Genomic DNA, 16,372 nt, shown 5'->3' with positions numbered 1-16,372 from the left:
AAGCTTTACAAAAAGAAAATAATGGCCATAGAAAGAGGATTTTCTTGAGACTCAGAATTTGGCATTTTTATAACCATGAGCTGATCAAACATGGGGCCTACTTCAGTGTAAGAGGCCTGTATCTGGTTGTGATGAAAGAGTTTGTGCTCAACAGTTCTTTCTACATACAAATAACATTATTACCAGGGGAGGCTGGAGTGGGTCTGGCTTTGGGCTTTTTTCAGGTGTGTTCCTCACTGTGAGCAAGGCTTGGAAATGACAGCTGGCACCACCTGTGCCTGCAAACATCCTTTTTTTATCTCACTTGTCAATGTTTTTGTGTGAACTAAGATTCAAGATCAAATAAAGGAGTATTAAATGTACAAGAGAGATATTTAGTCTCCAAATATGCCACCTCCAATTTAAGCCATCAAATAGGCACTGAGGGGAATTCTAGAAAGACCCAGGCAAAGTAACATAACTTGTTAATGGACACAGGGACAGGGTGAGTAGGTTCTGTTTGACTCATTTATTCTTTGATCTATTCATCCCATTCTTCTTCAGAAACATCTCTATGAATGTTTACCTTATGACTTCACATTTTTCTCTCTACCATGACTTATGAAGCAAAAATGTACAATGTTCCCATCTTATGCATATGGAAACAGAGGCTCAGAGATGGGAAGTACCTTGGCCAAGGTCACATGATAGAACCTGTGTTTGAGTGTTGGGCTTTTCCATTTTTAAGCCCACACTGATTCTGCCAGGCCAATGTGTCTCAAACTTTCTCTGGTGGAAGCTTTCATGAGTACAGATTCCAAGGCTCTAACCCTAGTCATATTGATTTGTTTTTTCTGGAGATGGGGTTATAAAGCTTATGTGATGCCTTTCGTTAGTGGATTGCACTTTGATAAACATTGCCCTATATCATGTTGTCATCTACCATTTAGATTCTTTCTGAATAGTTGTAAGATCACTCCGTATCACCCTGAGTTTTCCACCTTGATTCCTGGTGGGAAGAGTAAAGAAGACACTGCATGGAGAGCAGTGTCAGATTGCTCTCTTTCCCAACAAGGCAGAAGGGCCACAACTTTTAAGAATGACCAATTTATGAGATGACTTACTGGCTTTACCTAACTCAAAGATGAGGAAAGATGGGGAAAGAGATATAGCAATGGAGCTTGCCTAGCCAAAAAATCATGGGAATGGAAGTACAGTAGCCCAGAGACATGTGAATACCGACTCCACTGCTGGGCATTGTGTGGCTGTGATCAAGTTAATTCTTGATTCACTTAATTCAGTTACAAGTCTGAGACAATAAAATCTTATTCATAGAATTATTGTGAGGATTAAATGAAGTAGTGTACAGAGAAGTTGCCATAGAACTAGCACGTCTTTTGGCACAGAGTGGACATGGGAAAAGAAGTAGCTCTGGAGATTATGGTCATGGTATGCTTTAAGCGAGTTGTCATTATGATATCATCAAACCTGAAGAAGTAGTACAGGTCCGTGTGCTCTATACAAAGCCCTTTGCACCAGAGGTGTATGAGAACTTCAGTAGTTTAGAGAGATAATGTGGTATATTCGGGGACCAGGGTCAGGAGAGATCCCTGTAGTCAATCACACTGATATGTCTGCAGTGAGACTGATGAATATTCACACTGAGTGGTAAGAGTACCTTTGTGTCAGTTCAGGTCAGGTTTTGCCACCAAATGTTTTACCAAAACTTTGGCTTTTATAGATTTTTGGATCTCAAAAGTGCAGACAAAGATTGTGGAGCTATCAGTTCCAACAACATTATTCTCCCTGGATGCTACTTTTCAAATCTATGAAGTAAGCTCAACATTAGCAGCAACCTTTATGTCTAAATTCATTTACTGTAGTTTATAAAATGGAAATCTTAGAGATTTCCATGGGCTAAGTTAGAGGATTTGATTATACTATTTCTTTTATCCTTTTTTTGCAAATTATAAAAAAAAAAGTAAAATCAGAAAACTTAGAAATCTGAGAGAACATTATCCTCAGTATGTAAACACTATAAAATACAACTACTATCATTTGTTGCACATTTATAGTTTTTATATAATTTTGTCTAAATATAAATATACTGGTTGTATAACATTGAATCTTGCTTCTATTTAAGATTTCCATTCTTACAATATTTTCTGTCTAGTCACTTTAAAGTTTGTTTATCATTAACTACTATTATATTTATGTAACAGTTCCCTTAGTAGTACAAGTTTTCACTGTTGCTAAGATGGTCTAATGAAGCCCTTTCACTATTAGTGTTTATCTTAGCATGATTATGTAAATATTTTGCACAAAAATATAAAAACTTTGGACCCAAACTAGAAAAGGTGTTGGAACAAATAAAGAGCTGAATGTCTTTAATTTCATGAAATGAAAGCCTGGGGAATTATCCCAATTTTAGGTGGAAGAAAAAAAATTACTCAACAAAATTTATTCAAAGATGAAGAAAACTGAGCTTTGAGAGATAAGGGGTGAGCAAGAGCCACAGGAGGTAATCTACACAATTGTGTAGGACAGGAATTTCAACAAAGTGGTCTGTGATTGACATGCTTGCAATATTTTTTTTGCTCTAGAACAACCTTTATCCCTGTGAGATGATTGCTCAAAGTTGGCTTTGTTTTACCTGATCTTATTATAAGTTATCATCTCCTCTCATCTGGAAAATTGCAAAACCATCCTAACTTGTTTCCAACACACAACCTGGAGCTTCTCCAACCCATTTCCCACACAATAGACAAAGGATTTTTTGGAATTAAAATTGTACTCATCCATTCCCTGCTTAAAAACTTTTAGTGTCTTCCTAGTGTCCCTTGGATAAAGACAAAAATCCTAATTGTGCATCAGATCATATTTTTTTGATTGGAGTAACTAGAAGTCTGATTCAAGCTGACTTAGCTAAAAAAGAAAATGTTACCAGGTAATTATATTCAACAATCAAGGTTCAGATGGGTATAGGACTAAAAAAATTCAGTACAGATCAGCTTCTTCTCTCTGTGTGATGGTTAAACTTGATTGTCAACTTGATGGGATTAAGAAGTGCCTAGGAGATTAGTAAAGCACACCTCTGGGTGTGATTGTGAGGGCATTTCCAGAGAAGATTAACTGAGAAAGGAAGAACTGCCCTGATTGTGGGTGGCATCATCACATAGGCTGGGAATCTGGATGGAATAAAAGAGGAAGAAGTAAGAGAAAATGGGATCGCACGGGTACTTTCCCTCTCTGCTTCCTGGCCACCATGATGTAAGCTGCTCTACTCTACTGCTATTTCATGGTAGACTGAAACTTCTGAAACTGTGAGCCAAAATAAATCCTTCTTCCGTTAAACTTATTTCCCTCATGTTTGTCACATTGATGAAGAAGTCTGATTAACGTGTTCTGCTTCCTCTATGTTGAGTCTTTTCTTAAATGAGTTCTCTTCCTGTGGCCATAACATAATGACTGGTGATTATTATCAATGTGCTATGTGATAAACCCTTACACTCTCAACCAAAGCCTTGCAATTTACTATGATTAGATGACTAGGCCACATATTCTTCTCTGAAGTAATTACTGAGGTCAGAGAATAGGATAAACCGATTGGGCAAGAACTGGGTCACTTGCTTTATTTGGATTACTAGCTCGCAAAAAACACACAGACTGAGAGTGAGGAAGCACAGATATCAGCAGGAAAAGTGGGAGCCTCATTTTAAGAAAATATGTAGTGTGGGTGGGAAGTACAAATGCTCACTACCATGTATGTATACCAGCTTCTACCTTGTCTGTTTCTCCTCCTTCATGTAGCACCACATTCCCCTGTAATCTACATCGATCTGTAATCCGGTCACATTGGTTCTTGGAAGAGATAGCTACTGCCACAGAATAAGCAACCTTCAAACTTAGTGCCTTAAAACAGTAATAAGTGTTTCTCCTTAGACCACCCATCAGCTGGTAGTTGTGCTGGTCTGAGCCAGGCTTGGCTGATTCTTCCTGGCTTCACTCTGGATTTCTGCTCAGGTCAGCAGTGGTCTGGAAGAGCCTTGGCTGTGAAAACAATGACACAGCTCTGCTTCATGTGGCCTATTATCCAACAGGTAAGCACAATTTTGTTTTCATAGTGGATTCAGTGATCCGAGAGAGCAAGCAGTGTTCAAGATGTCTTGAGCGGGCCTAGAGGTGTGGCTCAAGCAGTAGAATTTTAAGTCCTGAATTCAAACACCAGTTCCACCAAAAAAAAATTTCTTGGGTGTTTGTGCTTGGAACTGGCACTTTTACCATGAGCAAGTCACACAACCAAGTCCAGAATCAGCATGGTAGAGGACTAACAAATTTCACAATCAATGTAGCTAACTTTCTCTCTCCCTCATTCTCTCTCTTTTCTGGGGTTATACTTGGGTTTGAACTCAGGGCCTTGCACTTGAAGGCAGGTGCTCTACCACTTGAGCCAGACACATAGCCGCTTTTGCCTTGTTGTTATTTTTGGAGCAGGTCTCACTTTTATACCTGGGCTGGCCTGGAACATGACCCTCTTGTTTATACCTCCCGTGCAGCTGGGGTGACAGGCACATATCACCATGTCAGCTTTTTAATTGAGATGGAGTCTCACAAACATATTTCCCAGGCTGTCCTTGGATCACAGTCTTCCCAACCTCTGCCTCCAAAATAGCTGGGATTATAGGCATGAACCACAATGGCCAGCTGCATGACTCTTTTCCTATGGCCATTATTGATTGAGAATTAATGGATTCGTGTGCCTATGCTAACTTATTTAGTCAATAAATACTTATTGAAAACCAACTGTATACTCAAATATATGCATAAAATCATGGATCTCTATGTATGCAAGTGAAATCTAGAAGAAAAAAAGTTTGGTGAGAAAAACAGCATATGAATGCACTTGTAATATTGTTAATATCTTTTTATTTAAATAAAGAGAACTCCTTACTGAGATTTCTAAAATATGTTGGTTTAGGTATAAGCTATTGAAGTGATGCTGAATCACAGTATCAAAATGAAAAATTAAATCTCTGCTAAAATATGAAGAAAAATATTGCAACATGGGGGAAAAGAGAAATATGGTTCGATGTAAATGATTCTGTCTGCTACAGTAAAAAATGTATGCATTTCTCCATTCCACAAGTACTACTTCTATATTTCTAAAATGATGACCCTTTCATTCTGAATAGGCTCAAGCCTTATGTGAAAGCCAGCCATAGAATTACAAGAAGTTTCAAAATTTATTGAGAGACTGCAGGAAGACCATTTATTGGACTTGGAGGGGAGGCAATAAATGTCAGGTATTCAGTGGTTCTGTAGTCCTGCTGATGCCTCTAAACTTTTGGACACTTAAAGGTGGCTGGGCACTTGCCTAGCATGTGCAAGGCCCTCAGTTTAAGCCTCAGCACTGTAGGTTAAAAAACAAAGAAACAAATGAGACTGGCCAGAAGTAGAAGGAAACTATCATACACACCAAAGGCAACAAAAGAAACTGAAAGGAGAGTTCCAATTATTGTGCCCTTTGTTTTGTTAAATTGAAATTCTCTCCCTGTGTTCCTATGTGGGTAGTGTGGCCTGCCCTGTCCTTGACTCTAAGGTCAACTCTGGAAGTTGCCTTGAATAAAGGGATATTAGCAGCCATGATGGGCACATAAGCCTGTCCTATCTGATGTGGGCTTTCACATTAGGACTGACTTCCCTCCTGAACCTCTACCATCACCAGGCAAATAGCCTGGGTCCAGCTTGATGGTCTCAGAGGAAGCAGAAAGGACAAGCATCCCAGATCAGTTAACAGCCAGCCAGAGCCAGAAATGTGGGTGATTCCACCATGTGGTTCTGCTATCTGAATGTCCCTGTGGTTTTGTAGTTGCTATGCAACAACGGCTAACTTAAGCAGAATAAGTTGGCTTTTGGACCATCATTTGGCTGCTTAACTGACCCTAGAAATGCAGAATGGGATACTTGGAACTTTGACCTTGGGCACCACATCCTCTGAAAAATGTTCTCCCTAAACTCAAGGGTGGAGTGATATAATTTGAAAGGCAGTGGATGGGATTCAGAAAACCTAATTCAAGCTCTGACTGTGAAGTAGCTCTGTTATTTTTGATAGTTCCCCTAACTTCCATCACATAGACTTCCTTATTTCTGAAATGGGTCTATTAACACTTACTTCAGGCATCTTATGGCAGTAATTAGTAACACACAGATGATATTTACCTAAAGCAAAATGTATGTGTATTTCCCAAACAGAGATACTGAGGTGCTGACACCCTGGACATGTGAATAGGACCTTACTTAGAAATACGGATATTACAGAAAAAAACTGAGTTAAGATTAGGGGAGCCTTCATCCATTGTCTAGCATCCTTGAAAGTGGAGAGAAGTTTGGGTGCACAAAGGGAAATGGGCTGTGTGAAATGGGGCAATCACCAGACATGAGGAAGAGGCAAGGACAGATTGCTCCCAACAGTTTTTAGCACCAGCACAGCTCTGCCAACACCTTGGGTGCAGACTTCCAGCTTCTAGAACTGTGAGAGAATTCATTTCGGTTGTTTTAAGCCACTCCATGAGATATTGCATGGAGAGCTCACACAATATCCATGTTAGGTGTTATGCTGACTTGTGAATTTTACACAAAAGGCGTAATTTCTTGGGGAGTGCATGTAATCACCTCTGGAGACCTGAGATATATTGAGGTTCTGAGTCCCCCCACAGATGAAGTAATTAAGCTTGAGAATTTGAGTATCAAAGTTAATGTGAACTTAATTGTATGCCCAGAAATGCAAAAGTCAGGGAGTTTCTATTACTTAGATGAATAATAACATGCAAAAATAGTTAATGATCATTAATATTTGCCAAGTTCAGTACTATTCTCAGTGTTTTAATGTATTAATTTATTTACATCTCCCAGTAACCCTGGAAGGCATTCAATCACTCAGGCTCCAACCAGGTCTGACCAAGACAAGTCTATCTTATATATTTAGAACAAGAGACTTAATGCAGAAAATGATTTATACTAGAGATGGCATTGATAAGAAGCCTTCATGGGATGTTGAACAGCAATGCAGGAAGCTGCTGCTGCTGCCCTTAGGCTGGAAGGACAAAAGAAGGAGGTAGTGTTGCAGAAGGCCAGAGACGGGGTCATTTGGATAAGGTCAGAAGCTGTGGGGGAAAGGCAGCTCCTGCTGGAGAGCCTGCCTAACAAAGAGAGTATTCCGCCCCAGGATTTTTCCTTCATCCCACCCTGCTCTCTCCCATTGGCGCCACCCATGGACTGAACCCAGTGGAAGCTAGTTGATATCATGAGGGGAACAAATGACAGTGGTGTCTCCACTTCAGATGAGGGAGACATTTTAGAAGCAACCATCTGAAGGGGCACAAGAAACAACAGGCTTCTTAGAGAAATACTCAGCCTCTTACCAAGATAACAGAATGCAGCTGCAAGATGTGGGTGGCGGGCCCCATGGCCAGGATGAGATAACCTGCCCTTCTTGGAATGTTCTGTTCAATGAGGAAGTGGTCTGACAGGTGGCTGGGTTCAATGGGAAGTTGAAAAGGTGTTAACCAATCACAAATAGTAGTAAGTTTAAAGAGAGAATAGTTGGCTCTAAGGCAGGCAGAGCCCTGTATCACTCCTTAGACTCCAACTGCACTACAGCTCAGTCCCTCTAAGCCCCTCCTGTGCGGAAGCTTTGCTATCCTTTCAATAAACCTTGCACTTGCTTTACTCTTGACTGCTGCTCTAGTGTCTTCACTCACCAATTTCGTCTGGACACGAATTCAGGATCAGTAATCCAGTATCAATATGGGGTCTTGAGAAACAACCTAAGGAGGAAGCATCCTTTGTGATACAGACCACGGTCATTTAGGTTTGTACTACTGTTGCCTCCATGTTGAGATGAAAAACACAAGGGTGAAGTAACATGCATGAGGTCTTGCCTGAAGTCGAGAGTTGAACCTGGGCCATCTGACTCGATAGCCTGTGCTTAACCATTGCCTGGGTGGTTAACACTGCTGGGATCAAGAGGGCAGTAGAGGAACAGGCTCGGTGTGGAGATTCCTATGATCATGCACCAATCAGGACTTAAGGGTTTACATTAGATCATATCTGAAATTGAATAAAATAGATTTCCTTGAGAAATACCACAAAGGAAAGAATTATTTTCTGAAGAAAATGAGAAAGGAAATAGCTTTTGGTCATACAAAAATATTTGAAAAGAGAGAGACTATTTATTTTAACTGCAACAGTATTCAATTTCAAGTCAGAAAATGAGTGAGGCCCCAGGATGAGATAAAAAAAAAATCCCATATTCATTATCATAAATTTCACCTCCACAAAATAGTTTAAGGTATCTCTGAAAGCCTGCTTTTTCCTTTTGTGAAGCTTCCAAAGTCTCCTCTTTTTATGGTTTCCTTTTATCACCTGCCTTGAGATACAAGCTGCTTTTGCTATTCTCAATAAATAACAGGATAGTAAGGTAATTTTTTTTTTCTTGACAACAAGGAACTATGGATTTAGGATGGCAACAGTAAAATTACAAGTGTTGCTGTATGCACAATTTGCTTTCTAGTCTGGGGTATAGAATAAAATAAGGACTATAACTGGACAAGGGAAAACTGTTGCATTTTTCTTTTCTTTTTTAAATTATTTGCTAACTAAGTTTAATTAAGAAAAATCAACAAGTCTGCTGGAAACTGATAATTACTTGAATAATGGGCAATACAAATCCTTTCTAAAAATATAAAGTTGCCAAAGAAGGAAAACAACAGCTAACGAAGGCATAAGTGTTCTTTCTAATGAACGTGACATATGGGAGGAAGACTGCATTTAGACTGTTGAGACTTAGCAGTTATTTCAATTTAACCAAAACAAATGCCAATCTGGATGATTTAGACAGTCCCAAATTCCCTTTTACTTTAACAAATAATAGCATTTTCCCGTTGGCCTGGATTCTGCAGGTGATTGCTTTCACTGTCTCCTTTTCTCTGCTTGTGCAGATAAACAAAGGTTGTGCTGATTCCCATCTCACGCACATGAGCTAAAGCAAAACTCTGCAGTAAATGCAGTTGAGTGAAGCTGAGCATTCTTTCAGAATTAAATATTATTTAATGGCTGCCTTCTTTGTGTCAGTAATGGGATAGAAATAAGAATACTAATCTTGGGCTCAGGCAATAGAAATATGTGTTGGGGACAGTTGTCTGCATAGTTTGAAAGATGAACATCACTGTAAGTTGGATTTGTTCAAGTATAGTTTGGACAACCTTTGCCCAGGGCCATTGTAAGGATCCAGTGGGATTAATTAATTGAAATCCCTTTCAGCATTGTGGCTATATGAATATATAAAATATCAAAACTACCTTTTCAAACATGATTGAATTTTGTGGGACCAGATGTAGTCACTTGGTGGACTTATATTTTATGGGAGTAATCCAGAAAGTGATTCCGAAGGAAAGAGAAGTGTGTATCCATTTGGTTCCATTCGATGTTGGTTCCTGAGAAGTACATTTGGATCACAATTCAGGTTAAAGACTGCTTCTGTGACATAAACTGTGGAATTCACCTGAGAGGACAGAGTTAAGAAGCCAGATGGATTCTAGTGGGACCAGAATGCCTGCAGAGACTCAGAGCGTAATAATGGCGCCACTGACGACACTCAACATTTTGAAGAAGTTGAAGTTTATTTAAAAATGAAAAGAAATCTGAAAATTGAAATCTTATTGAAAGTTATATATTTAGTAAATATTGAGAAATCCAAATTTAAATGTACTCTTACGAGACTTTTTTTTAAATACAAGGTTTATGAGAAAAGGGAAAGAAAAATATGCCTTTAATGTTTGAGTTGGACTCACTGATCTTGTCTCACCCCTTGTTTTTTGCAGAGGAGATGACAGAGGTTAGAGAGGTAAATTGGATGACCTATGGGCCCAGGATCTGTAGTGGTTTGGCTGGTAGTAGACATGAAGTTTAGATGTCTAGTGAACAAAGGCTAGGCTCACATATTAATTACAACATTCTGAAAGAGAAATTTCAAATCTAGGAAACTCTGTCATCCTCATTGACATTTGAATTTACACAAGATAATTGAAAAGCAGGAGAATATTTTGTCATATACATTTTTAAAATTATCTCTTCTATTTCTATCAAGATTTATCTTCAATAGAAAGTTTCAAAATACAGGCACAGTTTATACTTGGGAAAATCTGTGTGTGTATCCCTTTGTATATGACGCCTTCCATGGATAAAGTGAATGAGAGTGTTAGAAGCCACACAAACAATATACAACCAATATGTATTATTGTGAAACTGTAAAGACTAAATCGAGTGCCTAAAAAATAAACTCTCAATCTCCAAATTTAAAAAGTGGATCACTAAGGCCTGAGGATGTAGTTCAGTGATAGAGCCCTTGCCTAGCAGGCACAAGGCCTTGGATTTGATCCCCAGCATTGCAAGAAAACAAAACAACAACAAAAGAATTGAGTAATTGAGGTAAAGTATCTACACGATGTTTGAACTCCTAAAATTAAAGATCAATAGATCTTTTAAATGCAATTAAATATTACGGAAATACTGTATTAGTTATATGGTCTATACCAGAAAAAATAAATTGTGCCAGGTATTTCAAATTGAGACAAGGTAATCTAGGAAACTGGCTATATAGGTGTTGGAAGGCTAAAAGTGCCAAGCATGGATGCCAAGGTTACCTCATTATGGTACCTGTAGTAAGGGAATAAAAAGAGGTAGATTTATTGGCCAGGGACCTTGGCCCTGTATGCCTGGTGCTAGAACCTCTGAGGGGCTACAATGTGAAGCATGGCCAGTCATAGTGCTCTCTGTCTCTGACTCTGTCTCTGTCTTTGTCTCTGTCTCTCTCTCTCTCTATGTGCTATGTAACTGGAACTGCCAAAACAACCTGGAGGCTGGACCTACAACTATCTTCTGTTATCTGAGCAATGCTGACAGGACCAGGAGGCAGAGAGTAAGTCCTTGCCCCTCTCCTCTACCTTTTAGTCTCCCTGATGGGAGACTCCTGTTGGCAGAGTTACCTGGCAGACATGAGCAGGGAAGTGGGGATATGTGGTTTCCAAGCCCTACCTCTCACATCACCGAGGCTGAGAAGAAAAGGTTCTTCACAAATGCTCCTGATTGTAGATACCTCATTATGTTATCTGCCATTGGGAAAGAAAAACTGACAAAGTACTATGAATTTTCCCACAATTAATCACTTTGTGAACAGCATTTCTCTGTCTTTTGGGCTTTTTCTCCCAGTTGAAGATACCCAAGTTTTGGTGTTCGTGGCATCACAATTTTTCTGATGATTTTCAGAAAACATCCAGGATTAGAGGCTGAGGTGTGCATCCCTTGGATTCATATGTTGAAGTCCAACATATGAAGTCATATGAACATATGAACATATGTTCAACATATGAAGTCCTAACCCTCAGTACCTCCTAATGTATTTGGAGATACGGCCTTTACAGAGATGATTAATGAGAGGCTGTTTGGTAAGCCATATTCCAATGTGACTGGAGTCCTTATAAGAAGAAATTTGGACACGCAGAAAAGAAAAGGGAAAGGGAAAAAAGACATAGCAAGAAGCTGTCCACCTGCCAGGAAAGCAAGAGAGGCCTGAGGACAAACCAGCCCTGCAGCACCTTGCCTTGGACTTCAGACTATGGTACCCAGACTATGGTATTTTGCTATGGCAGTCCTAACAAAACACTACCAGGAAGAAATTTTAAACATTATTTAAACCCAACATAGGGAGGTCTAACAATTCACGTAACTCCAGTCAGTGGCCAACAATGTTCTCATCTGTGATAAGGTTCTGAATATGCAGGCAATCAGAACTACATCACCATAGCCTGGCTAGCTGTAAGTTGAGACCTCAAACGGGTAAGCAATATGCATCTTATTCTTAATGAAGTGCAGTCATTCCTTCAGCTCTCACTTTCTGAGTACCATAATTTCCTTATCATGTCTATTCTGTTTAAATTTTGGCCTTTGTTTTTTGTAAACTCTTAATATTTAATGAATTTTAAACACAAGTGTTTATGTGAATTTAAAAGCTGTATTCTTCATGTAGCCATTGACTCAGGAATAGGAATTTCAATAAGAAGAAATAGGTAATAATGAATTGCAAATTATAAGCAACCTGTGTAGATGCAATTTTAGAATTTCACCACAGAATAAATTCATCTTTCTAGCAAGTGAATTCTAATGTTTCCAACAATGGGAGAGTTACATGTGAGGGAAGAAATGAATGCAAAGGTCCAATCCATAGATTGACCCAGCTTTTATCGAGGCAGAAAGATGACTGGAGTGGGGATGTTTGCTCAGAAGCATAAAACAGCAATTTATGTTGTATTATTTTATCCAGAAGCTCAAGCTTTAGCACTTAAAATGACTGGCAAATATAAGATTCTGCCATACCTGGATTGTTTATGAAGATAGACACTTTAAGTCACTTCATCTTGTCCCAATTCATCTAAAAGGCTCTTGGGGAAAAATATATGCTTTTCAAAAAAATGTATAAGCAAGTCAACAGAATATTATGCAGTCATCACAGAGAACAGTAATACTGAGACAAGGGATTTCTGCTTTTGCCAAGTTTAGGACAGTGAGTAGTTTTCTTGTCTACAGCTCCATTGGGATGAAATGCCCCCCTTTACAAGTGCTGTCTGTGCTCAAACTGTAATTAAGCAATTATCTCCTACTTTCCAGCCCTGAAATTTTTCTTTGATTGTCTCTGGACTCTGCTTGAATATGATTATTTTTAGATTCATTCAGTCCTTGTCCCTGGTGTCCCAAACTCCATCACCTTTTGGCATTTAATACATTCTGGTACGTTGCCAGAAACTTTGGTTGGAAGTAAAAAAAAATGAGAGTCAAACTGGTTTTAAAAATATAAAGAGAATTGATTGATTCACATTGTCTAACAGTCTAGAACCACGGCAGTTCTCAGGCATGGCTTATTCTGGGCTCTGGTTTCTTTGTGATTGTTTATATTTCACTTTTCTATGTTAGCCTTTTGGGCCCTCATAGGCACAAGATGGCAACTAAAAGGGTATACTGTTTCACAACTGTGGAAGAAAATTGACTACTGTACCTACTGGAATACCACAAAATGAATTTTGTCCTAATATCTCCAGAGATCCAAGCCATGTATCCTGGCTGTGGGTCCCAACACTCTCCTGCATTAAGAGAAAATGACAGGATATATAGAGAAATGAAAAATGAGCTTATTTACAGTTTTGGCCAAAACTGGGGAGAGACAAATTCTCACTCTGTATCTGTCATATCTCTCACTGTCTCGTTGCAGTGTCAGAACTCATGGAAAGTTGAAGAAAAAAAAAAAGCCCGAATATACACAAATGTAGCAAGCCTTTCTCCTAGGAGATGAGTCTTTCTTCTGGCTTCAGCTCCTGTGGGTAACCCATATTCACTCCCAACATGGAATTTCCCTAGAGGAAACCTAATTCCCCATCTCCTTACAATAACATAGTGAAAGTCCTAGTTGGTTTATCTAGAAAATTTCCTTTGATAAAGGAGTTGGGGTTTCCATGATTGTCTCTCTCAATCAAACCCTGCTCTAGAACTGGAGTTACTATCTAACCTCAAGATTACTTCGTGTTCCTCTTTGTGTTTTCTCTTATACTGTGCAATTTTTTTCCTATTTTTTTCTTGTAATTGATACCTCAAGCTTTTCTCCAATTTGCATTTATTAAATTTCTTGTCACTGAGATTCTGGAGTGATGAAGGACATCCTGGCTAGGAATCCTTTATCCTAAAAAGATGTGACCAGCTGATCCTGGCCATGTTATAAGCTTCCTGCCTAGTTTTTACTGACAGAAAATTCCTTTTCCTCTAATGGAGTGAGCACAAAAGGAAAGAGAAAAGCAAAAGCAAGCATTTGTGTTCTTTCTCTTACTCCATAGTCACAGGGAGAGCAGAAGGAATTATGATGAGCATATTCAAGCATCCTGCAAGTCCTCAGGACCTAACTGTGTCTTTCCTGGTCAGGGAAGTTCATTAATGGTGCCAAAGGCCTGCAAGTAAAATGGAGAGAATGGAACCTCATGGTGTCTGGACTCAGAGCCCCTTTCAATGATATTTAATTAAAGTCAAGAAAAATGGTTAACAATGGCCAAGAACACAGGATCTACTCTGGGAAAATGAGCACAATGCAACTATCTTGTCAAATTATGTTAAAGTGCCAATTATATTCTTATAATTTAAATCCAGTATTCATTGTGAAATATAAATTATAGCATAAACATGTTGCTTTTTTTTTTTTTCTTGTAGCTGAAGTCTGGCAGGCTTCAACTTTTTGGTGAATGGCCTGGTAACCATATGCTTTTAGAGGTAAAATGTTAGCCATACAGTAGAGCCAAAGGATTAATCCTAAAATACTAATCCATTTAATTTGTACATTGCTATATTTTATTGCAAACACTACTATCTGTCTTGTTCTTTTCAGAATCAAGACTCGGTGAGGGGAGGATAAATGAAGAGCGTAAAGGAGGGTGAATATGGTTGATGTACTTTGTACACATGTGTAAATATAGAACATTGAAATCTGTTGAAGTGATTTTAAGAAGGGGGAGGAGGAAAAGGAAGAATAATGGAGGGGATGAACCAAACCAGGGTATATTGTTTGTATATATGGAAATGTAACAATAAAACCCCCTGTACAATTATTATGTACTAATAAAAACATTACAAAAAAGACTTAGTGAGGTTGAAGATTAATACATTTTAAATTTGGTGTTTTTATCAGAATAGTACATGTATTTATTTTTAAAATAAGATAATATTGCAAATCTAATAATTCATTCAAGCTTCTTATCTCTAAATTTAGCTTCTATCAATTCTTTTAGATTTTCATTGGGTCTTTACTGCTATAGCTCATATAATAATTTTACTGCTACTTAAAAAAATGTTTTTTTACTAAAAAAGATTTGGTTTTATTGCCTACTCTTCCTAATCCAGATCAAAAGCGCATACATTTTTCTTTCTTTCTCTGTTTCTTTCACACTCTGTCTCCCTGCTCAACTCTCCCAATGCAGTATAGTGATATTGTCAGTTTGTATTAAATCAGTATTGTGTTTTTCATGATCCTATATTACTCCCAGCTGAACCAAGTTGTGTAAAATGATTGTACTACTTTTCTTATATCCCCCACTTATGTTCCCCTAGAGTTTTACAGTCTGAGTTATAAAGCTCTTTGCTACAATGTTTATCACACCATTACCCATCAGCTCCATGTTTCCCCAAGGAAGCCCTTCCTGAGCCTGCCTCCTGCCCTTCCCAGCTTGGGATGCTCCTTAGGGGCAGCACAACTATGACCCAGGACCTCCTGTCTCTAATGCCAGTATTCCTGAGAGGGCAAAGTATTAACATTACCTTGGGAGGTACAAATGGATTTTATCAAAAATCTGTCCTTGTGACTGTGGATGCTCATTGGAAAGCTGAAGACTTAGAAAATGACTATCAAAGGCATGTTTTATTAGAAGAATGAGACTTATATGCAGGCTCAAAGTTGAAATAAACAAATCCATGCTATGCTTTCCCATATTATTATAGCTTGCTGACCAGGCACATTTAGTATTTCTATTGGGTTGATCCAAGTTTATTTTTTCCTTTCTAGCTATGGATTTTGACATCATTCCTGTAATCTAGTTAATCTCTCCACCAAGACCTCAAGGCTATCATATACAGTGTTGAAGCTGAGAATATACCTTAAAGTATAGCACCTTAACAGACTGAGTATTTTTGAGCTGAAGGGGACTGGTAGGTTCACATAAGGAAGGTCTCTCTAACCTTCTCCCTACCTCTTTTCTCTCCTAAAGCAAGTTATAGAATAGTAGAATTTCTTTCCTGTTTGATTCACCCCCACTTGGTCCCCTGAAGATCCTCATATGATAGGTATACTGCCCTATGGCCAGGGAAAGGAATGTCATACAGAGATTTAGGTGAGAATCTGAACAAACAGAACTTGTTGACGTCCCCCTAGTTTATCACCATTCCATCATCCTTCTTTTTGCCCAATCATGTTTGTCCATTACTGTTTGCTTCTTTCATCAGACGCAGCATGAACATACATGGCTTCCTGTGTTGTTAGGCTTTCGTTTCTGAAAGCTCTGTGTCTGTATAACTTTTAGCTAAATAACATCTATTGTTACACTTTTTCTTTTCCTTTTGTTATAGGGATGTCAGTCATGAATCTTATGATGAGTGAGAAAAAATATATTTCTCTTCTCCAGCAAGTTTAGTGTCTTTTATATTCCTCCTAACTTTTAAAGCTTTGATTAAATTATCAAGGCTCGAAATAAATGAAAATCCCTGATTAAACAAGTGTTCAGCTATGCATACAATTAATCTAAATATTTTA

General features: G+C 38.5%; 1 long non-coding RNA gene across 2 annotated transcripts in view; it reads left to right on the top strand.

Moving 5' to 3' along the window:
* Positions 1 to 16,372, top strand: part of LOC141411504 (uncharacterized) — a 40,432-nt gene that overhangs the window by 9,859 nt on the left and 14,201 nt on the right. Inside the window, exons 4-7 of one of the 2 annotated variants that reach the window (XR_012436304.1) lie at positions 4,003 to 4,079; positions 7,727 to 10,957; positions 14,284 to 14,343; positions 14,459 to 14,504. This is a non-coding gene — a long non-coding RNA (uncharacterized lncRNA). The remainder of the gene's footprint in view (positions 1 to 4,002; positions 4,080 to 7,726; positions 10,958 to 14,283; positions 14,344 to 14,458; positions 14,505 to 16,372) is intronic. The other variant, XR_012436305.1, reaches the window with a different exon arrangement.

Source organism: Castor canadensis, chromosome 10, assembly GCF_047511655.1.
Source record: "Castor canadensis chromosome 10, mCasCan1.hap1v2, whole genome shotgun sequence".
NCBI classification, from domain to species: Eukaryota; Metazoa; Chordata; class Mammalia; order Rodentia; family Castoridae; genus Castor; species Castor canadensis.
Note: the sequence above shows the minus strand (reverse complement) of the source record. Positions and strands in the feature narration are given on the sequence as shown.